General features: G+C 44.2%; 1 protein-coding gene and 1 pseudogene across 1 annotated transcript in view; one reads left to right on the forward strand and one right to left on the reverse strand.

Annotated features, from left to right (window-relative positions):
* ZNF462 (zinc finger protein 462) overlaps nucleotides 1–20,220 on the reverse strand; it is a 142,271-nt gene extending 122,051 nt beyond the window's left edge. Inside the window, exon 1 of the mRNA XM_060154689.1 lies at nucleotides 20,084–20,220. The gene's annotated coding sequence lies outside the window, so the exon portion shown is untranslated. The remainder of the gene's footprint in view (nucleotides 1–20,083) is intronic.
* A 714-nt stretch (nucleotides 20,221–20,934) lies between these two features.
* Nucleotides 20,935–23,647, forward strand: LOC132522599 (uncharacterized; annotated as a pseudogene).
* Nucleotides 23,648–27,564: the final 3,917 nt, after the last annotated feature.

Here is a 27,564-nt window from a genome sequence, read left to right on the forward strand (position 1 = left end):
CCAAAACATATTGAATATAGATTGTAGAGTTGGGCAGTTTCCCTTGATTAATACTAACTCTCATTTTTCAATGAAAATGTCAGTGCCAAATCTCCACTCAACTAAAGTTGAATGCTGGATGTCTAGGAGGGTTGCAGTAGCCACCAGTGCTTAAAAGGAACTAAGAGATTTTTGATTTCGGAAATGTCTGATTTCAGAGATGTTGGATTTCAGAAATCTAGGTGTGTTTGGGGAACAGATATTCAGGAGCAACATGCCCTTTTAAAAAGTGCTAAACTTGATTAACTAACTCAACCCATACTTATTGATTATGCACATCTGCCCCAGGCAAGACACTGACATATAGAGATGAACAAGGGAAACCCCACACCTGCCTTTCCACAGCTTCCAGCTAGTTCCATGCAGTAACTGACATGAGCCAAACCAGTGGTTGGCCTTCCAAGTTGATTTGGCTAAATTTTAACTAAGTAAGGTCTTTTCCCCTGAAAACAGTCAACAAGGCTTCCTTGAGCACCAACCTAAGGAATGGCACGCTGGGCTAGAGGTCAAAGAAAAGCCTGTAAGAGTCATATTGTGCAGTCTTTTGCATTCTGGATACCCCAATCTCTCCCATCAGGGCTATTCTTGGGAAACATCAGGTTTCTGTTTTCAGGGAGTTCGTTGTATAACCATAGTCAAAACAAAAACACCAGAACCTCATCTAAGGTACTTAATAAATAATCCATTACAGAATGCTCAAGATACTGCATACAGAGGTTAAGGTACCTTTCTTCCCCTTTACCAGATTTTGGGGTCGTGTTTCATTGAGGAGCACACTGGCTCTTAAAAGTCACCATATAATAAAAGATACTGCTCAGCCCCTAAAGCCAAGAAGTTAAATGTTTATCAGTCCCACCAGGACAAGCTTCAAGGAGCCCCCTCCCAGGGATTTCAAGTGGACTCAAGTGTATTCGGACTCCTAATCAGATAGTCACTGTTTAACAGTGCCCTGCCTGTAGTAAGTGTTTTATAAAAACTGAAGGATGGGAGAAAGGGGAATTCGTATTTTTTATGCGCCCACAGTGTATCAGGCTCTGCACCAGAGATTCACATTTGTGATCTTATTTATTCCCCACAAGAAGTTTACAAAGTGGAGTTTTTTTTCCAGATCAGGAAATTGAGGATCAGAGATTAAATCATTCACTCAAGGTCACACAGCTACTCACTGGCTCTGAGGTCTATGTTCTTTCCACTACATACCATGGCCCTCACTGCCAAGGTCTTCACGGGCCTCCCAATCCTGATAGCAAAGGGTTCCCTTCGATGCGGTCTCTGCGTTAGAGTCAAGTGTTCCTTCCCGATATGAGAGCACGCTGCCCCCAATACAATCTCCAGGACCCTTCAAAGAGGGTCCAGGGCTTCCCTGGTGGTGCAGTGGTTGAGAGTCCGCCTGCCGATGCAGGGGACGTGGGTTCGTGCCCCGGTCCGGGAGGATCCCACATGCCGCGGAACGGCTGGGCCCGTGAGCCGTGGCCGCTGAGCCTGCGCGTCCGGAGCCTGTGCTCCGCGGCGGGAGAGGCCACAGCGGTGAGAGGCCCTCAAAGTGCCCGAACACTGATGATGGAAAAAGGTCAGGCCGGTTCCTGAGATACGAAGCAAGATGAACTCAGCGGGTCCTCCTGCCAATTGCCCTTGCCCTTACTCATCTGCTGGAGCATGCCAAGGCCTGCCTAGAATGACGCAGGCAAGGGTCACCAAGGGTCATCCTATACCCTTCCAGACTACTCCAAAATACTAGCTCGGGGCTGCAACAGGCTGGCTCCTCGAAAACCCACCAGTAACGTTTCAGAGGAATCGAACCTCTCAAAGGAACTCTTTGCATCCGTCAACCTCAGCATTAAACCCAGCGGGTACAGAGTAAAGCAGAGGTCTAAAAGGTCTAGGAATCTGTGGACCTAATCCATTCTGGAAGTCCAAGTCCTAATATTGCCTGCTGGCTCCTCCTTTTTAATTCACAAAGGAGACACAATATATAATTTTCCCGTATACAGAAGTTCTGACTACACATTTACACAGAAAAATGCAGATGAGTACCACAGTTATGAAAGGCCCAACTTCTGCCATTAATAAAACTGTGCCTCTGACAACCACTCTTTCTACTCACCAGCCCCACAAAACTGAGCCCAGAAAGGCAGGCTTGGTGAAATTTAGAGCTACTTAACATAAATAAACATAAAGCCCTCACTTGGGTTAGGAGGTGTGGCTAATTTTAGGTGACTGCTCCGTATCTGATGAAATCTGGAGCCTGGGCTTCTGACTGGTTTAATGCAACCCTCGCGCCTGCATCTAACCAACTCCACCTCAAAATTTTCTCCACTGGGGAAAACAAGTGGTAAGGTGGCTGAAAGAAGGAATTCATTCCTGTGCTGTGAGGTCTTCCCAGACAAACTGTCCAGTCTGCTCCAGCCCCCGGGCTGCTGAGGCGCTGCACCAGGGGCTGACAACCACAGGGTTGCAGCATTTAGGAAGAGCTGATGAGAGCCAGGCCTCACGGTGCTTCTGCTGATCTGCAGAAGGGAGTATTCATTCAGGAGAGGCTGTGAAATCCTTCCGAGCAGGCAGCAGAAATTGAGAGGGCTCTTGGTGATCAAGTGCAACTCCGCTGGTCCCATTCCTAGGAACGGAAGATTGGAATACCCCATGCTTCAGATGCATACAGAACGGAGTCCCAGATACTAGAAACAAGTTCAGCTGATATGAGAATCCACTTTTCCAAGAGTCAGTGACTTCCTCTCTCTCTCTCTCCCTTTAACACAGCTGCGAAGTCCACTGAGTGTCCAGCCAAGTGTACTTGTGAATTTCGTGCCCTCTCAGGCCCGCGAGAGGACCCCATTCCAGCCTAGTGGCTTGACCTACTCGCTCATCAGCTTTCAGGTTTAACGAGGGAAAACAATCTCCCCTTCGAATTGTAGCTTTCTTTCCAGAAGAACTAGACAACCCTGATGGCTCTCTCCAGTTACACAGCAATTATGTAATTGCCGAGCTTCTGCAGAATCACTGGAACCATTCTGCAGCTTCTTCCTGACTACAGCTGCAGCACAATGTTCCGAGATGATTGCAGCCTTTGAACGGATGGCCGGTCTCAAAGCTGGACACAAAGGGACGTACAATGGGATTCCATCTCAAGCGCAAAGATGCTCCAGCCTAACGAAGCCCTTTCTCCTCCTCCCAGGCTGGGCCACTAACTCCTCCCTTTGCCCGCCCTACATGTGTGGGAAATATGGTTCACTCCATTTATGCTGACAGGTTCCAAAAGAGGCAGAAAATCAGCCGAAGTTTTGCCATGGACCATGCACAAGGTAATCATTTAGCACATCATGGGGAAGCTCCAGAAGAGGACGAGATGCAAAGCGGGGGGGGGGGGGGCGGGAAGCATCTCTGTAGGCTTCCTGCACTGGCATGAAATGAGTGCTTCCCTTCCTTCTGCCAGCTCCAATCCTTCATGTTGACATTACACATCCTGTACTGTGGATCCACCCCCATGCTGCCGCTTGCCCAGCTGAATTATCTCCTGCGTCACAGCGGTGGTAACAGAACTGCTGGCTCGGCAGACTTGAAAGCACCATTTCAATGCTTAATGCATTCAGCAACTGGACATATTACCAGTGTGTCGGTCGGGGCTGGTTTGTGGCCCTCTCAGCAGCCATGCAATACTCAACCTAACCCTTCTGCTAACCAGATGGTCTGTTTGCCTCTTGGGACCAAACCATTCAACTTGACTTTATTAAATTCTATCAAAATGTGGGGACAGTTTACAGCAGTGTGTCTGGTTCATCTCCAACGGGGTTGCTAAGATGAAAATGACCTAAAAATAACTGGAAACTCGACTTCACACCAACAGTAAATATTTAAATGATCTGCCAGATTCCGCACCCCAGCAGCATTAACTACATGGTTCGCAAGTTATACTGTAAATATATACACACAAAGACACAGAAATACACGCATCTAAATAGGAATCCGTGGCCCACTGCCTCCAGCCAAGGGTTCACCACCCTCTGGCTCATTTAAATGTGGTTAAGGACAGCCATCTCCAACATAATCACTCCAATTACCAAAACAAAGAACCTAACTGGTAGAGCGATCCCACCTCCCCTGGGTTCGACCACCTAGACACACTGCAGGCGTGCCAGGGGCTCAGAGGGCCCTCAATAAATGTTTGATGAATGGAGATGAATGGGCACACATTTCTTAAATATAACAGCATCTATAAAACACGTTTTATGAGAGTGAAGACACTAAATTCTTTCCAACTCTATCATCATCCCACAGCTACTAACTAGGAGCGCAAAGCCAGGCGGCGGCTAAATGTCAAGGAGCAAGCCACCTGCACAAGAGGCAGTGGATGGCCAGTAACTGATCATTGCAGACGAACTGCAGAGGCGGCCATTCATCTAGTACCTGGCAGGGTGCTGGGTGTTTTACATACATTATGCCTCTGAGCCTTCACCAAGAGAGGGGATTTCACTCTAAAGATAAACTGGAGGTCAGGAGCAAATTAGGAACTTGACCCCAAGTGAAGCCAATCACTTTACTACAACCTGGTTGTCACAGATAAGTAAGGATTCTGCAACTTGGAAAGAACTGAACACAGGTGAAGGTGGCATCCCCAAATCTAACACTCCCTGAGGTCTCAAGGAAAATGGAAAAATCTTTCCACTCCCAGAGCTTTTCTGGCAGCTAGGAAGTTCTAGTTTCAGCCCCTCCTCTTTTCCCACACTTTTTATTTTACTGAGGGCATTCCACATTATTATAACCAAGACCACACCCACAGCTTAAACCTCCATTTCTTTCATTTTGGCATCCACCCTTTGACACCAAAACTCTCTCATTTGAGGGGCTTCCATGGTGGCGCAGTGGTTGAGAATCTGCCTGCCAATGCAGGGGACATGGGTTCGAGCCCTGGTCCGGGAAGATCCCACATGCCATGGAGCAACTAAGCCCGTGTGCCACAAATACTGAGCCTGCGCTCTAGAGCCCATGAGCCACAACTACTGAGCCCGTGTGCCACAACTACTGAGCCTGAGCTCTAGAGCCCGCGAGCCACTACTACTGAAGCCCGCAAGCCACTACTACTGAAGACCACGAGCCACAACTACTGAGCCCGTGTTCTGCAACAACAGAAGCCACCGCAACGAGAAGCCCGCGCACCGCAACGAAGAGTAGCTCCCGCTCGCCGCAACTAGAGAAAGCTCTCCCCAGCAACGAAGACCCAATGCAGCGAAAAATAAATTAAATAAATAAATTTATTTTTTAAAAAAAGTCTCTCATTTGAGAGCATCCTAGAGAGCGGAACACAGTAAATAAATACCTGGTTACTTTTTCCTCTCCTCCTCAAATATCGCTGCACACAATTTTAAGTGGCGACTATACATTTTTTTAAGAATTAAAAAAAAATTCCACCGCCACCCTTGTCTCTCTGGAAATGTTCAAAATGTAAAAATAAATAAATAAATAAGGCGTCATGGGGAATCTGCTCTGAAAGGTGAAAAAATCACAGCTGTGCTACCCAAGAACCACTTACATGTTCTCCATCTCTGCCACCACCATCACCAGCACGCTGTCAGGAGGCACCAATGAATGTTCTTCTGACTCGGCACAGACCAGGCTAGTTAAGTCCTGTTAGGCCCTATCAACACCCGTCCACATTTTGAAATATCACCTACCCTGAAGGCACTCTAAAATTAGCCTCCTTACCCCTGAGATCTCTAAGCATCTGATATTACAGTACATTAGTAAGACCAAGTGGACATGTACTATTAAAATAAACATTTGCACAGAGAAGACCAAAGCAATTCAAAGCAAGGACACAGGACAGCCCTCAAGCTGGCTCAGAGCTACCTATCGTAGTGAAGTCATAAAGAGGCAACCAACATTTATGTGGAACAGCACAGGCCAGTATTTTCACTGAACAAATACAGTGTTCTCAGACAAAGCATTTTTGCCAGAATGATGCCAAACAAGAGGAACAATAATGACATCGTTCTTCCAAAATGCTTGAAGAAGTTCACACTGATTAAAAATTGTTCCCACACCACTGCAGGGAATATTTCTGCAAGGTGGGATAGTAAGTGCACTTCTCCAAGAGGACATGGCATCATCCTTGGGTGGTTTACAAATCCCTACTGAACGCACATGCAGATGTACAGTGCTGCGGAGTCCATAGCCAGCCAGGCCAGAGGCTCACAATCTGGAAAAGTCTACCTGTGAATGGACAACAGCAACGAGGACTACTCATCACATAAGACAGACATGGCACAAAACTAATCCAAACACAGAGTCTAAGACGAAGGACAAGACAATTCACACCTGGTAAAGCCCTCAGAGCAGACCTCTATCTCAGTTTCTCTATCCCTGAGGAAGAAAGACACTATCATTTTTCCAGTGCCCATTATGAACCAGAACCCCTATACACATAATACTTTTTTTTTTTTTTTTTTTTTTTTTTTGCGGTACGCGGGCCTCTCACTGTTGTGGCCTCTCCCGTTGCAGAGCACAGGCTCCGGACGCGCAGGCTCAGCGGCCATGGCTCACAGGTGCAGCCGCTCCACGGCATGTGGGATCTTCCCGGACCGGGGCACGAACCCGTGTCCCCTGCATCGGCAGTCAGACTCTCAACCACTGCGCCACCAGGGAAGCCCTACACATAATACTTTTTAGCCCTTATGTCAGTTCTACAGATTCATATTATTATCCCCATTTTATTGGGTAAGAAATCAAGGGAACAGAGAGGTTAAGTGACTTATTCAAGGTCACACAGATAGGAAGGAACAGAGACAAATTTCATCCGGTGCTTGCGCAACACCCAAAGAGTGCTCCACCCACTACACACCATTTCCTTAAAGACCCAAGCACAAAGAACTACATGCTCACACAGAAATTCTGAGAAATTTGCATTCCTGATTCTTCAGGAAAAGTAAATGCCTTCTCCCCAGCAAGAATATCCTGTCTGTCTGCCTATCTAGCTATGTAAAATATATTTACATACTTCTACATAAATACATACACATACCCCCATATACCCATAGACATGGCAGCCGAGTTCCTAATTGTTCAAACAGTTCAATGCAATGAAGTTCTGCCATGGTGTGCAGATTTTAATTGCGTTACTTTCCCATATAACTGCATGTCAGAAAGGGAAGGCTGCCAAGTGACAATCTGGCCCAGTGATTCACAGTGTCACACTGACATACCCACTTCTGATACAGGTTGTTTATACTTCCTAGAAATCATTGACTTCATTTAAGAGATAACAGTAAAGGATGTCCCCCAGCAGTGATATGTTCTTTTTCTCTTGGAATACACTAGCGGCAAATGTCAGGAATCTGGACAAGAAGGGGGATCCTATAAAGTTAAAAGCCCTCGCTCTGTACTCCTCAGACCTTAATGATCATGCTGATAAGGCAGCATCTTAAACACAGATGACTCTCTTTTTCATTTTAAGACTATGCCTTATAAAGTAAAGATCTATTCAAATGAATCACATTCAATCTACTGAACAGGTATCATGGGCTGAGAAAAAATCTAGCCAATTTTCAAAGTTTTATGCTTCAAGATTCCCATGGGCTGACTTATTAATGTTTTTCAGCCATATTTGACTCAAAAAGTTGAAAATTTATCTTTCTGTAGACATCAATACGAGCCATATAATATGTGTGTGGTCACAGACAAGATGATGTTGCCACCAACTTTTTTACTAAAATGGGGAAAAAGATGATGGGAAGTTGGCAAGAAGGGACAAAGGACCAGGAGGAACGTACTGGGAACATCGGAAATTCACCGTTCAGAAGCTGCTTCAGAGAAGATCGCTAACACTTACCTGTGCTGGGGTCAATTTTGTTAATTGTAGTTGACGTCTAGAAACGGGGTTATGAATATAATTATCATGAAGCAGCAATTGGGCAATCACAATCTAATTAAACCCACTGACTCGATTATCTTGTTTTTCCCTTAATAATCACATAACATTTAACACTTGCTCATTTCAGGACCTTTGGGTGATGTTCACTCATTATTAACAAGCTACAGCCACTGGTCAGAGAAAGACTGGGTGAGGGATTCACGTGAGTCCGCCAAGGGGTGGGGAGAAATTTCAGGGGCATCTGAAATCTGTTCTTCAATCCCCCTTCACTGCTCAGCCTCCCAAAATTACTAATGAGAGGCAAAGCCACGGCAGAAGATGGAAAGAATGATGAGAACTTCCACGCAAGCGTAAGGATACAATTCTGCTTTCTTAAATGGGTGCTATTTTATGTGATCTATATAATGTGCTTTTTCACATTTTAATGCAATCTGTCTTGGGAGCGGTGATTTTCTTCTCAGGATAATAGAGGATTCCTCCACCAGGCCTAAATACATAAACTTTACACATTTACCTCCTCCGACATGCTCTAAAGCTCTGTCTCCTCCCTGGCTCTCATGTTGAGTGTGTTCTCAAATTCAATGTCCTGTTCCCAAGTGGACGTCACTGCACCCACAAAGAGACACTGACCCAATTCACCTTCACTTTCTGCAGTGCTCCCGAGGGTAGCCCGGGTAGACTTCTCTTCAAAAATTTAAGAAGATTGAAGGGGCTTCCCTGGTGGCGCAGTGGTTGGGAGCCCGCCTGCCGATATAGGGGGTGCGGGTTCGTGCCCCGGTCCGGGAGGATCCCACGTGCCGCGGAGCGGCTGGGCCCGTGAGCCATGGCCGCTGGGCCTGTGCTCCGCAACAGGAGAGGCCACAACAGTGAGGGGCCCGCGTACCACAAAAAAAATAAATAAATAAAAGAAGAAGAAGAAACATGTAAAGGACTGGTCTCTGAGACACGCTGGTCTGAGGGAGCATCTTAGATGGCTGGGCACTATAGCTCAGGCCAAAGACAGTCCCTGTGGCTCTAAAATGAGAAATTCCATGGGACTTTCCTGGTGGTCCAATGGTTAAAGACTCCGCACTCCCAATGCAGGGGACCAGGGTTCGATTCCCGGTCAGGGAACTAGATCCTGCATGCCACCACTAAAGATGCCGCAACTAAGACCTGGCAGAGGCAAATAAATAAATGAATATTTAAATTCAAAAAAAAAAAAAAGACTCCGTGCTTCCACTGCAGGGGGCATGGGTTTGATCCCTGGTTGGGGAACTAAGATCCCGCATGCCACAAGGTGTGGCCATAAATAAATAAATGAATAAAATTAGAAATTCCACCCGCAGGACTGCACGCTTTGGTACAGTTCAATATTACTCTCTTCAACTATGTAGTTATTTTTTTCTGAGCCGTTTTCCCATTAAAGGACTTTATCTAAGAAAACAATGGTTCTTATAAGTTTGGTAGATAATGATACGGATGATGGGTAAAAGTGGGTGACTCTGTGACCTCCTCTAGGACGCTTTAGACACAGGACACACGCTTATCCTCCTACCCAGGTTTTGGGTATAAGTCTGTCTAGGGACAGATGATCACCTGAACAGATCCATGGCAAAGTTAAGATTTTTATAAAACCACCACCAGTTGCTTCAAGGTTAAAGAGTCTACTCAGCAATTAACACCAACCGCCTGTCCTACAGAAAAGCTACTGCCCTGGATATCTGAGGGATATCTGGACCTGCTCCACGGCCCTTAGTACAGCTTGTTACCCTATTAAGGGCATTTGTGGTCATACCTGAACAACAGCTTCCTTACTGTACTGTGATGTTTCAGGGAGGGGCAAATAAAACCAAAACATCCATCATGTCTCCATGATCTAAATAGAGCACATGGTGATCACTAAGGGCGTGGAGGATACTAGCACCCGTGCTTTGAAGCGCATCTGCACTATTTTCCAACAACGACCCTTAAGACAGTGGACCTAATTTTCAAATATGTCTCTGTGGCTTTTGAAAACATTTCTCCTGTTTGCAGTAACCAGAGCCAGTACAGGGCACTCAGACTTTCAAAAGGGGCCCTAAGAAGAGAAAAAGTTAAGACACCTTCTCTACTTAAAAAAAAAAAAAGTCATACAGCATTATCTTTCTGCTTGTAACAGGGAGGGGCGCCTTTTAAACAGCCACATGTATAACTACGTTACACTACTGAACTTGATACAGTACAATTTCTTTTTTAATTTATTCTCTAAATTTCCCCCTACATGGTCTCTTGGGCTTTTCTTTTTTACCATCTCCTCTGTAACTCAGAAGAACAAAGAAAGGGCACTCTTTAGTTAAACACACTTTGTCAAGCTATTACAATAAGTTATATCTCTCATATCAACTAATATATTACAATTAATTTTCCATTAAGCTCAGAGTTCCTTCCAGAACACCAGGATAGACTCCTGGCATAAGCAACTGGAAGAGACAAACCATCCGAAACATAAGCTATTAGCAAACTAAGTAATAGCCAGGGCCAGTTCCCAGAAGCTGAGAGCCAGGAGGTGGTCCCCCCATGTGTGCATCCTGGCTCCCCCATTACACAGCTCCATGAAACTTGGGTAAATTACTTCCCCGACTTCAGCTTTCTCTACCGTAGGAAAAGTCCCTGGTTCATATTAAATGTTAAACAAATGTTACCTAGTATTAATATTAACTATGAGTCACTCCAAGAAGGGAAATAGCGTTCTGTTAACGGTTTATGTGATATTCCCACTCTATAGAGGAGTTGGCAGAATTTTTTGATGAAGCAATCATATTTAATCTCCTTACGGAAGGTCTTCTTACCCAACATCAGAAGGGACAATACTCAGTTGACAGCAGAAGAGGGGGAGAAGTTTTTTTTTTTAATTGAAGTATAGTTGATTTACAATGTTGTGTTAATTTCTGCTGTGCAGCGAAGCGACTCAGTTACATACATATTTACATTCTTTTTTATATTCTTTTCCATTATGGTTTATCCCAGGAAATTGGATATAGTTCCCTGTGCTATACAGTAGGACCTCATTGTTTATCCATTCTAAATGTAATAGTTTGCATCTACTAACCCCAAAGTCCCAGTCCATCCTTCCCCGGAGGGGGAGAAGTTCTTGTAGCTGAACTTTGACATTCAAATGAAAACGGTCTCTTCCACCCAGATCCCTTTGCCAGTTATCATTATGAAATACTAATTAACAGTCTTCAGTGAAGACCATTTAAGTTAGAAACCATTGAAGAGAAAAGTTTCTGCGTGATAAGTACTTGTTATTGAAATCTTTACATAATATCTAGCTGGTATCTATGTTTTGGCCATCTTCAGCAGATAACCCAGTGTTCAAATTTTACCCCACGTGTAGGACCCCCAGATCAGGTCCAATCTGGGTTGGGTAATTGATGTGGGATTGCTGACTAACTGGTCACACAGAGGGATGATGTAATTACAGATTAGAATAGCTAAACGTTCTGGACCACGGTGGCCTTATTTTTGATTTTAAAATGCCAAGATTGGATTGACAGACCAGCCTGCGATGCACGGCTCCAGCAAATGGCTTAATTCCAAACTGGACACAGGTAGTCATCACGGTCTATGCCTTTCCCCTCCGAAGTAAGCACATCTTTGTTCCTCACTTCTTCTAACACCCAGAGCGCAGGTAGAGAAGCTCTATGGATAACCTTAGCAAGGACTATCACATGTTCTGCCCATTAATAATGCAACTACTTTCTGCTGTGCTCTATTCTCTACTTTGCTCCTTTTCCAGGAAAATCTCCACCTAACTCTACTTACTTAATCAGCTCCTGCAAGTTTCCATCTGCCCTTTAGCAGCAACGCCGTATTTGTAACCCCAAAGTCACATAAATTGTCTCCCAAGCCCAATTCTATGTTTTACAATAAGAACTGACCAAAGAATGTGGGTCTGAACACTGGTCTTCATATTTCACATGCAATAGGTACTAAATTACAAGGTCTTTTTTCACTTGCTTTATTGTTTTCTTAAAAGCAATGCCTTTCTTCCTGTAGGCTCTTCCCAGTGGACAGACCTCTTCTCTTCTGACTTGTCAATCATTCTCCTGCCTCTCTTCTCCTCTTCCTTCTCCCATCCAAGCAGTCTCTCCATCCCAGCAAATTTCCACCACGTAATTATGGCAATGCTTTAGCTTACTTTTCTGTTAGCTTAACAACCCTATTTTCTACTTGTGCTGAAAAATGCTACTGTTTGCTTTTCTGATGGGCTAATCCGTGTATCCTTTCAAGGCCTAACTTCCCCTACCATGATAGCAGCTGGAGCACTGATTCACAGGTGCCTTCCAAAGCTTTTCATTAGCAATAGAAATGAGATGGTTTAGAAACCCATTTCTTAATCTGCAGGTGAGTATTGGAACCTTTGTGTAGCAAACATCTTTCAAGTATCCCACATTGTGCCACTACACAATTATTTTCTGCCTAATAAGTACAATGGTATAGGCACATTTGTCCCGTTAAAAGGGAGAATGTTCCCTCCAAGGAGATCAGCACCCTGCCTTTCCCCCACCCTCTCTGGCTTTACCAGCTCAAGAGAAAAGCACTCAGCTGACATGAGCAAAACTGAAGGACAGTGACTTTCCCTTCTTAAATCTCAACAGGGAAGAGAAGAATTCCAAAATGTGAAGGCCTTAGCTCGTGTTGTGGTTCAACTGGCCAGACGAGGGCTTAGGGAGCGAACTGACCTTCCCCAGCCAGGCTGTGTGGCAGCTAAGCTGCTCCACAAATCCTGGGCTTCAGTACTTCTGACACAGTTGTCTCGCCGGGGCCTCGAGCTCCTTTTGTACTCAAACCAATCTGAATCCAAAGATAAGTCTTGCCTACTCATCTCGGACAAATGCTTAATTTCCTACTAAGTGATCCTAACACATTTTCATCAGGACTCACTGGTTGCTTGTGGAATTTTCCCCATCTCTCCTCGCATGGTCTTTGTGAAAAGTCTACTCGACAGCCTGGCAAGTAACTTTCTGAATTAAGCAGTCTTCAAGGATTTATTTTGTGAACAAATAAGTACCTCCCCACCTTCCCTTCACCCTCTGGAGCAGGCTCTGCTCTCTCAATGAAGTTGGGGGTAAGCTGTGGACAGAGCCGGCAGAAGTGCTTTCTTAATATTCAGAAGCAACACGCAGTGAACTAAACAAGCAAACACATGAAAGCAAGGAAATCAATACCAAAATACCCATGACCTGGCACAAAAAGAAACCTTCCCTCCAAGAATAACGCAAGAAAAAAACCCTCTCCGGCTACGAATTAGGCAAGAAAGCTTTGAAGACACCAAGTCACGTGCTCACCAAAATTAAAAGACGATGCACTTGCAGGTGAACCATGTGGGTAACCTCTCAGCCCACACTACTCCTCTGCCTCTTGTCCTTCCAAGCCCTGAAAAATCCAACTTGGTATTGGAGCCACAAATCCCAAGACTACAAACCCTATGTATGCACCAACTGATAAGGACAGGATCCCTCAGAAAGTAGATATATTTTACAATAGCATTTCTGAGCAGAAAATGTAAATTGCTCAGTGTGTGCAGTTCTCCAGATACAAAGTTCAAGGGGACAAAAGATTCAAAAGAGCTTCCTAATAAACTGTCAATGCAACCTAAATTCATAAAAATCCATTTTCCTTCACTTGCAAACTTCTCCTCCTAGGTTTTATAAATCCCAGAGACAGTTCCATTTAGGATTATCTTCTCTCCAATGCCCCCCCTATTTTTTTTTTTTTCTTCCTCAGTACTGGCATGCAAACCATGCTGTTTTAACTTCTTTCCTGTTCTCCCAGTTCTTCTGGAACATTTTATTTTCGACAGTCAACTCATCTGGAGGAATGCCACACTGAGGTCCAACTGTTTATAGCGTTAACTGTGTTTCTGCCAGAAGTCCACATCCAGCCCTACCTTCTCCAGACTGCCTCCTGGATTAAGAATTTATGCTTTCGTTTGGAAGAAGCTTAGAAAATGTGGAAACTTCCAAACATCACTCTTCTTCTTTACAAAGTTACTCTCACTTGTCTAAGAGGAATCAGAAACGGAAACCTGTCATCACCCTTCTTCAAGTACTGTCCCATCCCTCTCTCATGGTTAAATGTTGCACGTGCTGTTCAAACGGCATTTTAAGGATGACTTCATGTCTACTGGGGCATGGGAAATAGCTAGCCATGGGTCTGCGAGAGAGAACTGGACCTCAAGAAGATACATAGAGGGCACATTTTTGGATGAGTCTGGAACACTGGGAAGCCACCAGTCATCGTTTTAGACTGGATTTCACTCTCTTGGCCATTCATCAGTATTACAAAATGGCATCTCTGCAAGAAGCCAACTGAAATCTGTACCAGGTTGCAAAACAGATCCTCGGAGTCCAATTGTGGGCACTCTGGTAAGTTGCAGTAGACCCAGACAAACTTCCAAAGAAGGGCATTTGAAAAGGACTCCCCAGCCCTGGATGACAGAACTACAGAGAGGAGGACAATTAGAAGAAAATCACAGCTACAGACCCAAGAGCTAAAAGTCCCACGAACAGAATTGGCCTCTGGCGCGTGTCACTTCTATGAATGACCGTGCTCGGCCCCAGGCTCCCCAACATGCTACACTCAGCTACCAAAAATCAATCCTCCTGCCCCACTAGCGTGTGATTTCAGGGTTTCTCAGACAGCCTTGCACTCTGGAGAGGAGAGCTGGTGTTTCACAAACCGCTACAATCATGGGCAGTAGGGCAGTGGAAAGGGCACTGGACTGGGAGTCGGCCGACCTAAGTTCTAGGCCTGGCTTTATTACAAATGAACTCTCTGACCTGTGCAAGTCACCTCACGTCTCTCTGCCAGTTTCCTCCTCAGTACAATGCAGGGGGAAGGGCAGATGTGAAGATGATCTCTCTAAGGCACAAAAAAACTAGCTTCTCAATGAAAAGTTCTGAAAGGTGACTGTCAGACACTTAATATTCATCATTTAGGGTGTTACCAAGTAGTCAATTTTTAAATGATTTTTATGTTAACTTCTACTTGGGAAATAATATATTTGTCCATAACCCCCAAAATCTCAGCTTAATTCCAATGTTCCCCGGAGTTCTTTCATAATACAATCAATGCCTCTTTTCTTTTCCTCTCTTATTTTTTTAAGCAACCTTCCCCAAACTAAGACTTGTGCTATTAAAAGAGCTTAGAACTTCCCATTTCCTTGCTAGGGCTAAAATTAAACTGTCCATTCCTTAGGGCCCAACATAACATCTGCCAGATGTCTTGGCGTATCACACAAGAAGAGGAATTTTCTTCTAACATTATCTACTTTCCTCTCTGTTTGCTCATAATCAATTAATAGGTCACCAACACCCAGCTAATGTTTCCCTCAAAGCCACCAACTTCCTAAGTATGTGAACTTCAAAAGATGCTTGCTTTCACATACACACACACACACACTCTCTCTCACAGACACTTGATTTTTTTTTTTCAGCTCACTAGATTTTAGTAATAGACACTGGAAATATTTCCCCCACTTCTTCTGAATTTCTTAGTTTCCATATACCAATATCCAATCATACACCCATGTCAGGTCCTTTCCAATCTTAGTTCATTATTTATATATTTCCTAATTTGTGAGTGTGGCGTTCATTGTGAAATAGCCTCTCTATTCCCCAGCCATCAACTTGAAACATTCAATGCAGCTTTGTCAGTGTTCTGTCCCATGAGGCAGTGAACTATAAGTCTGATAAAGGACATACCACAAAGAAGATAAGTAAGGTTACCTTAACCAAGAAACCTCAATATCAGGAAAGAATCCAAGATAGACTAGACCCTATTAAACTCCATCACACTGAAAACGGGACTCTTTCCCAAGGCAACTTTACCATTCTTTCCTTTCAGGAAAACTGACCACAAGTACTTTAAAGTCCATTAGTACAGTTGGATTTCTTTTTTCCCCTACTGTCTTCCAGAAGACTCATTAGAAAGAAAATTTTTAAAATATATATATATATATACACACATATATATGCAAAATAATTATTTCATCTAAAAGTTGTCTCCAACTCCAAAGAGTAAGGAAAAAAACAAGTCCTGGAGGAATGTGATCAATGAATTAGATGGACATAAATCTAATATGAGAAGGATTATGGAATCCGAAGACCACAAGAATGTTCTTTATGGCAGTGTGCATCACAGCTCACATATACTTCTCCAGAATCATTTCTGTGATATATTAGAACAAATTAGGTAAAAACTTGCCTAACGAGCCTCATCAACTTGACGTCTCAAAAACAAAAAGGATCTCTGAGCTTTGACATCAAATGAGAAGGTTCCATTGGACACTTTTTATTTCTCTCATAGTGGTTTATCCTAAATACTTGTCCCATTTCAAATGCATATATCTAGAAAAATGCAAGAAACCATGTCTTGAATATAATGGTACTTCTCATGTTGGTGAAGAGCATCAGAGATGGATGTGTCTCTTAGGTAACCAGTTAGAACACATTCTCAAACTCCAAAATGCCTCTTGGATACCTAATTTTTTCCCTCCAGAAAACCTCAGCTCTAAGGCTGAATATCTGGTTGCAAAGTAAAAACTATGAGTCAAAAAACCTGGTTGCTGGACTGGCAACCAGTGTGTCAGCTTTCTTCCCTACTGAAAGAAGTAATTAACCAGATTTCCTGCTATCAACATCAACAACAAAGACATCATGTAGGTTTGCTTCAAGATCAACTATAATGTACTTATGTTTACATAGACATATATGGTTAATTAGATGCAAAACTATCTGGTAATTACTTCCCCAAATAACTCTTTTTATCCCATTGCATTTGAACTTCCGAGTTTGAATATGTAGCAAATACATCCATGCATTAGTAATTGTAAATATAACACTGCTGACATTCTACTTAAGAGCAAAAGTAATGGTATCAAAGAGTAACATTCAATAAATGAATAATGAAAGGTATGATTCCAAGTAAGATTTTTTAAGTGCTCTTGGAAAGCCCTAGATTTTTAATAAAGAAGCAGAGCTCTGAAGAGAAGTATTTTTAAATGAGCATACACATCAAATGCAAATCTTGAAAACCATACATCTTCGTCTGCAAAAACAGGGTTTTACTTCATTGACCATGGACAATTATTAGCTAAAAAAACCATGTATTTCTCCTCTCCTTTCACACCCGTCAGAAGAACAATAACCCTCAATTAATGACACAACAGTTTGGTTTGAAAAATGTGATGTTGTCATATACAGCACTGAGCATTTACTGAATGACACTGCTCCCAGTTACTCAACAGAATATAATTACATCTGGAATCTAAAAACCACCTCAATCTGCACCAAAAATACTGTGGACATAAAGAACTTTACACACACACAAATCTGACACATAATGAGAAAGCAAAGCAAGAAAAAAGCTGGTATAAGTCGCTCACCAATGTGTTCCTTATTTCTGTTGAAGCTGGTACCTTGCTATATTTCTCCTTAGTTGAAAACGAGGTCCAATCAGCCTCCTTACAATATATTATTAATTGGTTCTGAATCTCCTCCAAGTTTTCATTCCACTGTGGAGCCTTCCTCACCTATCTTCAAGAGTCCGTCTAAAATTCTTCCAACATCTTCCCTCATCCTCAAGATGGCTACCTTACCTAATGGAAAAGCAACATCTTCATGGTTGGCTTTTATAAATTCCTCAAGCGTTTCAGGATTTAGTTCTTTACTTGGATCAATTACATACATTCTCTAGAACTAATCTGTGAAGAACTCCAATCAGTGTGTGTGGACTGGGTAGGTTTGGGTCCTTTCTTCAAATCATCCTCACAAAATGTCTTCCTCTAAGACTAATAAATTCCTCCCAATTAGAAAGGTGAAGCTACCTGGACAGAAGGTTTTCTCAACTGACATAATACTTTAAAATTTTGTTTCCATAGTGACATTGTTAAGAAGACATCTGATATTTCTGAAGACTTAACAATACTTGAGAACACAGAGAAAAACAGCAGAATGGAAGGGAAGAGGGAAAACAAAGGAACTAAAAGAAGGCCTAATACACAAATGGAGCATCTTGAAAAGAAATGTAGACCTTCAAGAAACTGGTGTCAGCCAGTCTTAGAGTTCCTCTGAGATCTTGCAGGATTTGCTGTTGCTGCTGTTGTTTTGCAGAAATCAACCCCAACCAGACAATAAAGTCTTGCAATGCATCAAAACATGATGATAACCAAGCCCCAGAACTCCAAAAATCTCAGCTCAGGGCCACCACCATCTTCACAATGAGGAAATCACATTTCCTGGTGACTTGCAGGAGACCTGGAGCAGCTTAAAGTTGTGTGAAGACCTCAGTGGAAAAATGTTTAAGGTTTTCCTTGCCTTTCCCGAAGGAGGTCAAAACCCTCAGGTCCACTCAAAAGGAGAGAAAAAAAATTCCAAAAGTTTACTTTAAATTGGCAACAAACGCCTCCATAACTTGTGAAAGCACTCCTTAGGTGGGAGGAAAATGCGAGCAGCCCTTCCAAGCCCCTCATTTCCTTGCATAATGAACAGATAGTGAGGAGCCACCACAAGATTCACCCCCTGGAAAGGGAGAAGGAGAAGGCTGGCAGGCCTCCTCCTCCAGCCATCACCAACAGAGCTTCAAAATGGAGACATCCATAATTTTATAAACACTTCTCAGCTTTGTCTCCTGGAAACCCGCTCTCCTCCATTTTCTGGTGGAGTTACAACATGACACGGGCTTACCTGACTCAGTTCCCAGCTCTCAACCAAACTAGTTACTTCCTCAAAAATCCTGCAAGCCACCTCCAGAAACAAAACCAAAGCAAACCAAACAGCCAACACAGACACTCAGACACAGCCCCCCGGGAGCCCTGGGAGAAAGCCCCAACTGGTTGGTCTTTTCCCATCCCAGACGCGTGCTTAAAAATGAAACTTTTTTTTTTTCAGTAGGGGAGGAATATAAAAGGAACTCCAAGCAGGCTCCCTCCCTCTCTGTAGGTTAGAAGCTACAATGAAAAGAAAATGAGGGTTCCTCCAGGAATGGTGAAAAGCCTGGAGAATGAACGTGAGAAGAAGCTTTGTGTTTTGGAGTCTGGACTGGAACCAAAGCAGACAGCTTGCAAATGGAGGACAGGGAGATAAAGAAAGGGAAAGAGAGGGGCTGCTCCTCTGGTGGGCGGCTGCGGCTTCCCCTCGCGCCTGGAAGGAGGACAGACCCCTGGGAACTGCACCAGGAGTCAGGCGACCCCCAGGCCCCTGCTTGGGGTCTTTTCTCCCGTCCTCCGAGGAGAGCCAAGCGTGTGTAATGGCTTCTCCTCTCCAGAAACCGTTGTCCTCCTCCACCAGACGCTTCTGAACCCCCAGCCTGGAGACAGCTCCTAGCTGCTCCTGAACCTGCGCCCCCCAGCCGGCCGGCGCCCCCCGCTCCTCGCCTATCTGCTCACCGGCAGCACCGGCAGCCGCCGCCGCCGCCCCCCGACACATCCCGACCCCGCATCCCAACTTCGGGGAGAGAAGAGAGCGAGCCAAATACCTGAGGAAGAGGGGGGTGCCAATCCGCACGGCTTTGCCATCGGGCTGGGGACAAGCAGACAGAGAGGGGGAAAGGAAGGAGAGGGACAGAGAAAGAAAGAGGTCAACCCGCTCAGGTCGGGGCGGCCGGGAGCGCTCCCTCCTCTGCCCCTCGCTCTTTCCCTCTGGCTCTCGGCTCAGGTCTCCCCGACTCCCGCCCTCCGCCCCCCTCTCTGTCCCTTACTCCTGTGCCCACACCAGGAGCATCCGTCCTAAGGCTCCAGCTCTCTCCTCACTCATCTTTTATTTTCTCTTCTCTCCATAGAACTACACGAAATTAATTAAGCCACAGCGCTCCGCTCCCCCCCGGCAGAAGGAGCAGCCAGCAGGAAAAGCACAGCCACCTCCACCGCCACCGCCACCGCCACCTTCTCCTCCTCTTCCTCCCTCGCTTCTCCTCCTCCTCCTCTTCCTCCTCCCCCTCCAGCTCTCTCTCCCTCCTCCTCCTCCTTCCCCCCCCCTCCTCTTCTCTCTCGCTTCTTCTCTTCCAACAGCCAGTCCATGCAGGGGACTTCCTCTCCTCCCCGCTCCACCAACCCTCCTTGGCCGAATGAATGAGCGCGTTTGTGCCTCCACCACCCCGTGCTCTCCTCCCCGCAGCACTCGGACCACCCCGAGGTGCTGGTTAATTGCAGTAACTTACTGAAGAAGCGTCCCGGCGCCGGGAGGTGTTTCGGGTTCTCCAGCCCCACCGCCTCCTTATCCTTTTTCTCTTTCTCCTCTTCCTGCTCGGGTTATTGTTGTGGAAGTTGTTTGGGAGTCTCATGTGCTTCTGCCGGGTCTCAGCAATGGAGGATCGCCATCTTCCCTGCCTTCCTCGGCTCTTCAGACTCGCTGCAGCTGCAGATGACCTGAGATATCCGTCTCTCTCCCTCTCCCTCTCTCTCCCTCCCTCCCTCTCCCTCTCACTCTCTCCCTCTCTCTCTCTCCTCTTCTCTCTCCTCTCCCTTTCCCTCGCGCGCTCTCTCTCTCTCCCTCTCCCTCCCTCTGTGTCTCTCTCTGAATAATGAGCAACCAGAGGGAGAGAGAAAGCAAGACAGAAAGAGAGAAGGCAGACAATCTTCTCCTGCCACACAAAACGCCGGAGCACCAGGGGGTGCGCGAAGCCTTTCTAATAACAACAACAACGCGCAGGAGAGAGAAAGAAAAAAAGAAAGAAAGAAAGAAAGAAATGAGGAAAGGGCTGGAGGGGGGGAAAAGGAAGAATTATCCAAGAGCTGAGAAGAGCAGGAGAAGGTGGAGGAGATGCTGAGGCTGCGGTTGCTGTCCCCCCTCCCCCCCGCCCGCCCCCCCCCCCGCGCTGAACCCCAGAAGGAGGCAAGGTGGTTGCAAAGTTAAGGCTGGGACATTGTCTTTGTCACTCAGAGCAACACAGAGCCAGGCCAGTGAGACGCGAGAGGAGGCGGTGGCGGAGGACGAGGTGGTGGTGGAGGAGGAGGAGGAAGAGGAGGAGAAGGAGGCAAAGGAGGAGGAGAAGGGGAAGAGGCAGATGAGATGAATAAAGACCTGCGGAGAAGGCGGTGCGAGGAGCGCGGCGGCCGGGCTGAGGCGTGCGCGCTCGCGTCCCGGAGGCGCCCGGCCGCCCCGGCCGGCAGAGGAAGCCCCCAGTGAGGACCCTGCCCGGTCGCTCATAGCGCTCCCACCATCAGCCCTGCCCGAGGCGCCGAGCCCCGGCCCCAGAGAGTCCCTCACACGCATCCATCTAGAGGCCAATCTTTGCAAAGAACACACATTGGGAACTAGAGGTTGCAAGTCTAAACCCAGATCAACCACGTGGGGCTTTTTAATCCCTTTCCAGCTTGCGGTGTATCTCCAGTGAAAAGCTCAAATTGTCCATTACTGACACGTATTTTGAAGTCTTCTCCTCCGAAATAAAGGCTCGTTGTGCATTTTATTTCTTTTCTGATATGGTAAGGGAAGGTTGAGGGAGGAAAGAACCCATCATTCTGAGCCTCGGAACCACCACTTTCTTTTCCTAACTTGTGAAGTGTTTTGACGGCGCACCAAAACGGGGGGAAAAAAAGCCTACTTAAATAACTTTACACTCTCCAGCCCCGCGTTGCTTGCACTTTCTGGCTGATCATCCAAAAGCTCGGAAAGTAACAATCAGAGCTCCTAATGATAAGGTGTCATGGTGTTGAAGACAAGAGAGCCAAGATGAAGCTTTCACACCTTGAATTTTTATTTAGTGTAATTTCCCACAAATCGTTCTGAACTGTTTAGTTTGCAAAGGAGTGGGTTTACCCTCCTCTCTCACTAGGTCTAATGTCTCCTAAGGCTTTAATCTGATGGTGGGGAGGGGGCGGGGGTGGTGCCTACAGTATAAAAAAATCAATATAGCAAGTCAGAAGCAATTGAAGTTCAAGGGCATGGGCTGCTTGTACCATTTCTATTTCTCGCATCCTCGAGCTGGACATCAACAGCCTCGGGAGAGAGAAACACGCAGCGCGCGGGGCAGAGACCTTAATTAAAGTTTCTTTTGTCCGCGTCTGAATTGGGGGATGTTGCTGGATTCCTTTGCATTGGGGAGCGCGCATCCGGTGGAGAAGGCGCGGTGGGGAGGATCCAGGGCAAGACTGTCCTCTGTAATACTCACTACCTCCCCCGCAAACCCAACAACAGTCCGGGAAGATATCCCTGTAAACCCACACAATGAAGGGGAGGAGGAGACGCGCGCGGAGTTGGTTCCCACCAGACAGCGGGGTTTTATAAACAGATCGGAATCCTTTTCCAAGCTTTTCCCCAATCGTTTATTCCGGGGCAGAATCTCTCACCCAGAGACACGATTTCACCCCCTTCCAGTCAACACTTCCTGCCCTTTTCTCCTCCCACTCACATTGAAAAGCTTGGGAGCCCTAAAAGGGTGTTGATGGCGGGGGTGATAAATAAATAAATAAATGACACTCTACGCGTGCGGTGGAGGAGAAAGGAGGGGGAGGGAGAGGCAAAGCGAGGAGAGGGAAGAGAAAAAGTAGGGAGAGGAGAACCAAGAGGAGAAAGCTCAGAGGCGAAAGGGAAACAGTAGTCAAAGCAAGAAGAGAAAGAAGAAAGGAGAGAGGAGGACGGTAAGGCTGTTCAGGACTGAAATGACCCTGGTTTTGAACAGACTTGGGAGGACTCCCAGTCCAGGTGCCTGGAAGGACTTGGGGATAGTCCTTCTGCCCCGAGCTCCTCCCCCACCCCACCCCCGGGACCCCAGGGGTGTCTGAGCCCTGGCCGCCGCTCCCCCATAAATTCCTCGTGGCACCGAGAGGAAGCACGCCAGGTCTCCGCCGTCCCTTCACTGCCCCGGCTGATAATTTACCTCTTTGTCTTTAATAAAAAGCTGACTTTTTCTGTCAAGCTCTGCACCGGGAAAGTAACAATCGTATTTCAGGTTGAAAGCTTCTATTACTGCTGGGTTTTGGAGGCTGTGATAAAATCTTCATCGACGTGAAGGTTCCTTCTGGTTGGCTTGGGTCGGAAGTCCTAAGATGGGGGCCGCCCTTCCCCGGGGGCAGGGGGGCAGGGGCGCGGGGAACCCGGCGGTGCGCAGGGAGGAGGAAGCGACGAGGTCAGAGGAAACCCAAGACTCCTGGGGCACCAAAGGGCTTCCCGCAGTCGGGGAATGAGCCCTGGGGAGGAGCCTTTCGCGAGAACGTGAGCGCGCCCCAACACGCCTCAGACCTCATAAACCCACTTGGCAAAGACCGGGGAAGCGGCTGGCGGACCGACTGCGGTGAACTCAAGAAATTAACCTTGCGCTGCAATTAAACGGGCTGCCGCCCTTTCAGACTCACCTCGAGCGACCGTGATAGCTCCCGAACCGGCCGCGGGGGGACCTGGCTCCTCCCTCCCGTCCCAGGAGAAGAGGACAAAAAGGGGAGATGGACTTGGAGATGGCCCCGCCCTTCAAACGCTCCAATCCTTGGAAACTAAACCTCCTCTCCAAGCCTCCACGTCTAGAAGGGACAAAGGCAGCGAGGAGATCCAGAGACCGATGGGGGAGATAGGTGGCTTTCGGGCTTCTCAAGTGGGTGCTTTGGGCGAAAGGTACAATGGCCGAGTTTCCATTCCAAATACAGGATAGTCTTTAGAAGACCATCTTCTGGTTTAGAAGCAAATTGACTTACCAAAGCCGTGAAGCAAACTACTGCAAAACTCCCGCATTGCCCTGCTTTTTGAATGTGGAGGGCTAAAATTTCAGTTAACGATGCCAGACACAAATTTTTCGACTTTTTTTGAAGTCACAAGTGTCTTAACTATCCATCTAAGATAATTGAAAGAAATTAACATGAAAGAAATAAACATGGTGGGGGAGTGGGCTTTTTGTTTGCCTGCTTTTTTTTATAGGGGGTAGCTTTCTTTCAAATGATAAGAAGGCATTTGGATAAATAAAAGCTAGGTCACTCAAGGAAAGTGTGTGGCTGAAGGTTTTAGTGAAAACCTTGACAAACTTGGCGCTTAAGTAACTGTAATTATGCTTTGCCATTAGCGGACCATTAAGATATACAGGAGAAAGTTCACACCTCCTGCTGTTTCATTCCCTAAGAATATTCACAAAGATAATACAAGCCTCGTTGGGTTATCTTCTCCACCAGGAGGGTTAATTTCTAAAAATTTTAATTAAAATGGAAAAGCTTAGGTTTTGTACACAGGCAACAATGTGAGGCAAGTCTCGTGGGGACACATTGGCTTTGTGAAATTTGCCTTTTGTTACTGTACCCTATGCCATTATTCCCCTGGAGTCATATGGGATTTCAAGACTTTGTTAATGTTCCAGGAAGTATGAATACGTGGGAAGTCTGGACTTTCTTCTCCCTTATCATGGGTGACTGGCATACAGACTCCTCATAAAGGGAAATTATGGCTCATCAAAAGAGTGACTTTATGAGCATTAATAGAATAATAAATCTTGCAATTTTAGTTCAAGAAACAGTGGAGTCCTATAATCAGAGTGACCCATGCAAATATGATCCACTTTCTTGCCCAACTCTAGCAGGATAGGGATAGTCTATAAATCATTTTGGTTTTTAAAGGTTAGGAAAGGAAAGTGCCCAGACCTCTCAAAAGTGTTTATGGGGGGAAAGGGGACTTCTATCCCCTACAGGAAGGAATCACGGAAAGAAGGAAGAGTTGGTCCAGAGGCTACATTAAAAAGATAGAATTTCAACTGAAACAAGAGTGAATAGATGTTTTAATGTCATGGTTTCAATATTTACATTATATCATATAAAAAAGGAAAAGTCCTGCTTCCTGAAAACTATGCAAAAAAATTTTCCAGTTTATAATCCCACTTTCTAAATTCCAGTTGGAAAACTGTTCAGGCTGATGATTTTAGCAAAACAAGGAGTAGATGAATAGAGAGTATGGCTTTTTCAGAAGTCTTAATTTTTCCGGCTTTAAACATTTGACCACACACCTCTTGAACTTGGTGGTATTTTCCTTCCCATGTAAAACTAATTTCCCATGCCATCCAATATAGTCTTTTTACTATTTGAGTTATTTTCAATGGGCTATTTATTTTGAATTTTTGAGATCTTTTACTGTTGTTGGAAATGACTAGTCCTTGAAAAGCTTTTTTTTAAGACTTCAAATTGGATAATTATGGACTCTCCAGATATCAAAAAAGTGAAGTCACTAACACACCTTCTTTCTGATCCCTTACCGAAAAATCTGTATATTTTCATAAACCCAAACCTAAACATATGTAACTAGTTGACTAGTGTCCACGCCTAGGGAGAAGTGACTGAAAGAAGACAAACGTGGATAGTTCATGATTCTGAACAGCTCCCAAAGGAAGAGAAATTGCGATAACTTATATTAACCTTCCCCTGTGTGAATCTTTCTGTGCATACCTTTGGGTACCAAAGAAGATGTTTCAATAGCAATGTTCTAAAAAAAAAATTTTTTTTAAGTCTTTGCCCATAGGTAGAAGTTAAATTTACAGTTCTATCAAACTAGTTCCTGTAATAATGGACCATTCATGTGGAATGTCCATTAACCATTGAATATTTGTTTAGCATCTACAATATGCCATACTCAGCTGAATACCAGGGATACAAAGATGAATAAGAGAAGATGAGTCAAAGTCTAAATGCCTGATCTACTTCAGGAACCACTAGCTTTAAAATGCCATTATTTGGATTTATATAGAACTTTAGATTTTTACTCACTCAAAAGCAATACAGGACTTTGGCCAATAAGGAGGCTATGATTAATTTGAACATTTTTGTTCATACTACAGAGTTAGTAGGAAGTAATATTGTGTTAAAATAATTTAAAGCCAGTGTCTTGCCTTAACTCATAATTGAACATGAAATTCTAACTAGAGAAGATCCTTTTAGGAAGAAAGAGCTGTGTTAGATCAGCTATGATTAGATTAACCAAAATTCATAAGAAAGACTCAACTGAAGGATTGTCTATTTTTTGAGGTATCCCGTCTAGCAGACAGACCAGTATTTCCAGATTCCTACTACTTGTATTCAAACTGAAGCCCAGAGAGGGGATGTGACCTAGTCAGGAACACAGAGCTGGTCAAAGGCAGTCAGCTCTACAAGCTATGCTTCCACGCAGTTTCCTAAAGTTATTATCATTCTGATATCACCTTCAAGATTTCTTTTTTTTTTTGACATGCTTCCATACTACTTGTACTGTTATTTACTTAAAATATATTATTTCTAAATGAACTTAAAAAAAATCTTAGCTCCATCAAAAGTAATATGACTAATGAAATCACAAGTCCGATGGGCTATTAATATATAAAATTATAATACACATCAAAATAAATATATTATTAAAATTAGAATAAAGAAAAAAGATTTTGGATTAAAAAACTAGTCTGATATTATACATGCCAAACTCTTAATGGTAAGGATTGAGAAAGGTGAAAAAGAAAGTTTGAGTTATTTTTTTGTGTACAAACAGGAATCACTTTTATAATTTAAAAACTAAGAAAAAATTGTATGGTCTAGTGGTGGCTAGCACAGCCCCAAAGTAAGCCTTTTCATTATATATACTTAGAGGAATTAAACATTAGCACAAGCCTTTTAAGTACGATTTAACAATATATATTTAAAGTCTTAAAATGTTCACACTTTTTGTTCCCTTAATTCCTCCTCTTAGAATCTACCCTAAGGAAACAGTCAAAAATGGTAGAAAAGATTTACACAAAAAAATGATAGAGGTAAAGTAAACAATTGAAAATAACTTGTGATTAGGAGAAGAGGAATGGTTAGTCAATAATAAATCTCCACTATGACATATTAGGCAGCTTAAAATTATTTACAAAGATTTTTTGTAATTAAATAGAAAAATGGCCTCATGCTAGGTAAAAGACCTAGACATAAAGTTATGATCACTGATTATTTTTTCATAATGCACACACTCAGAAATCACTTTCAAAGGAAATATACCAGCGTGTCAATAGTAAACTGACTTATTAAAATTTTAGGAAATGTAGAACTTATAAGTGATCTATATAAGTTATATAAGTATATAAACCACGTATATACACATATGTGTGTGCATATACATATATACACACACGGAGTTGACTGCTTTGTTTGAACTGAACTGTCAAATATTTGTTTTAGTATTTCAAAACATTTTAACGTTAAATGATAGAACCCACTTTTATGTGTCTGGTAATTATAAATATGTCTTGAAGATCTTATTAATATTGCTAATAAAACTGTGTCACAGTATCTGTTTTTCACAGATAATTTAATTTGCTTTTTACAGGGACAACAGGAAGATCTGAGTGAGTATTTTGAGTACATTTTGTATACAAAAGGGAATTTAGGGCCAAAGAGATTGAATGATTTAACCTAAGGTCTTCTGACACTAATAGTGTAAAGAAGACTAAAGTCCAGTTCTCCCAATTTTTACTGTTATGTTTTGAAATCTAGAATTCCATACAATCTCAAAAATATTGCCAAATACTACCAAAGGAAATTTTCTTTTGGCCCATATGAAAAAAGGTTATCTTCATCAAATATGTGAATGAAAGCTCTGATACTCTTTTACACCTAAAAAATTAGCAGAAATATATACTGTATATGTATCTATATGTATATTTATATTTCGCAATTGTTAAGAGTATATATAATTCTCAGTTGTTGAAGATATGGAAAAATAGACCCT

Source organism: Lagenorhynchus albirostris, chromosome 7 (assembly GCF_949774975.1).
Source record: "Lagenorhynchus albirostris chromosome 7, mLagAlb1.1, whole genome shotgun sequence".
In the NCBI taxonomy this organism is placed as follows: Eukaryota; Metazoa; Chordata; class Mammalia; order Artiodactyla; family Delphinidae; genus Lagenorhynchus; species Lagenorhynchus albirostris.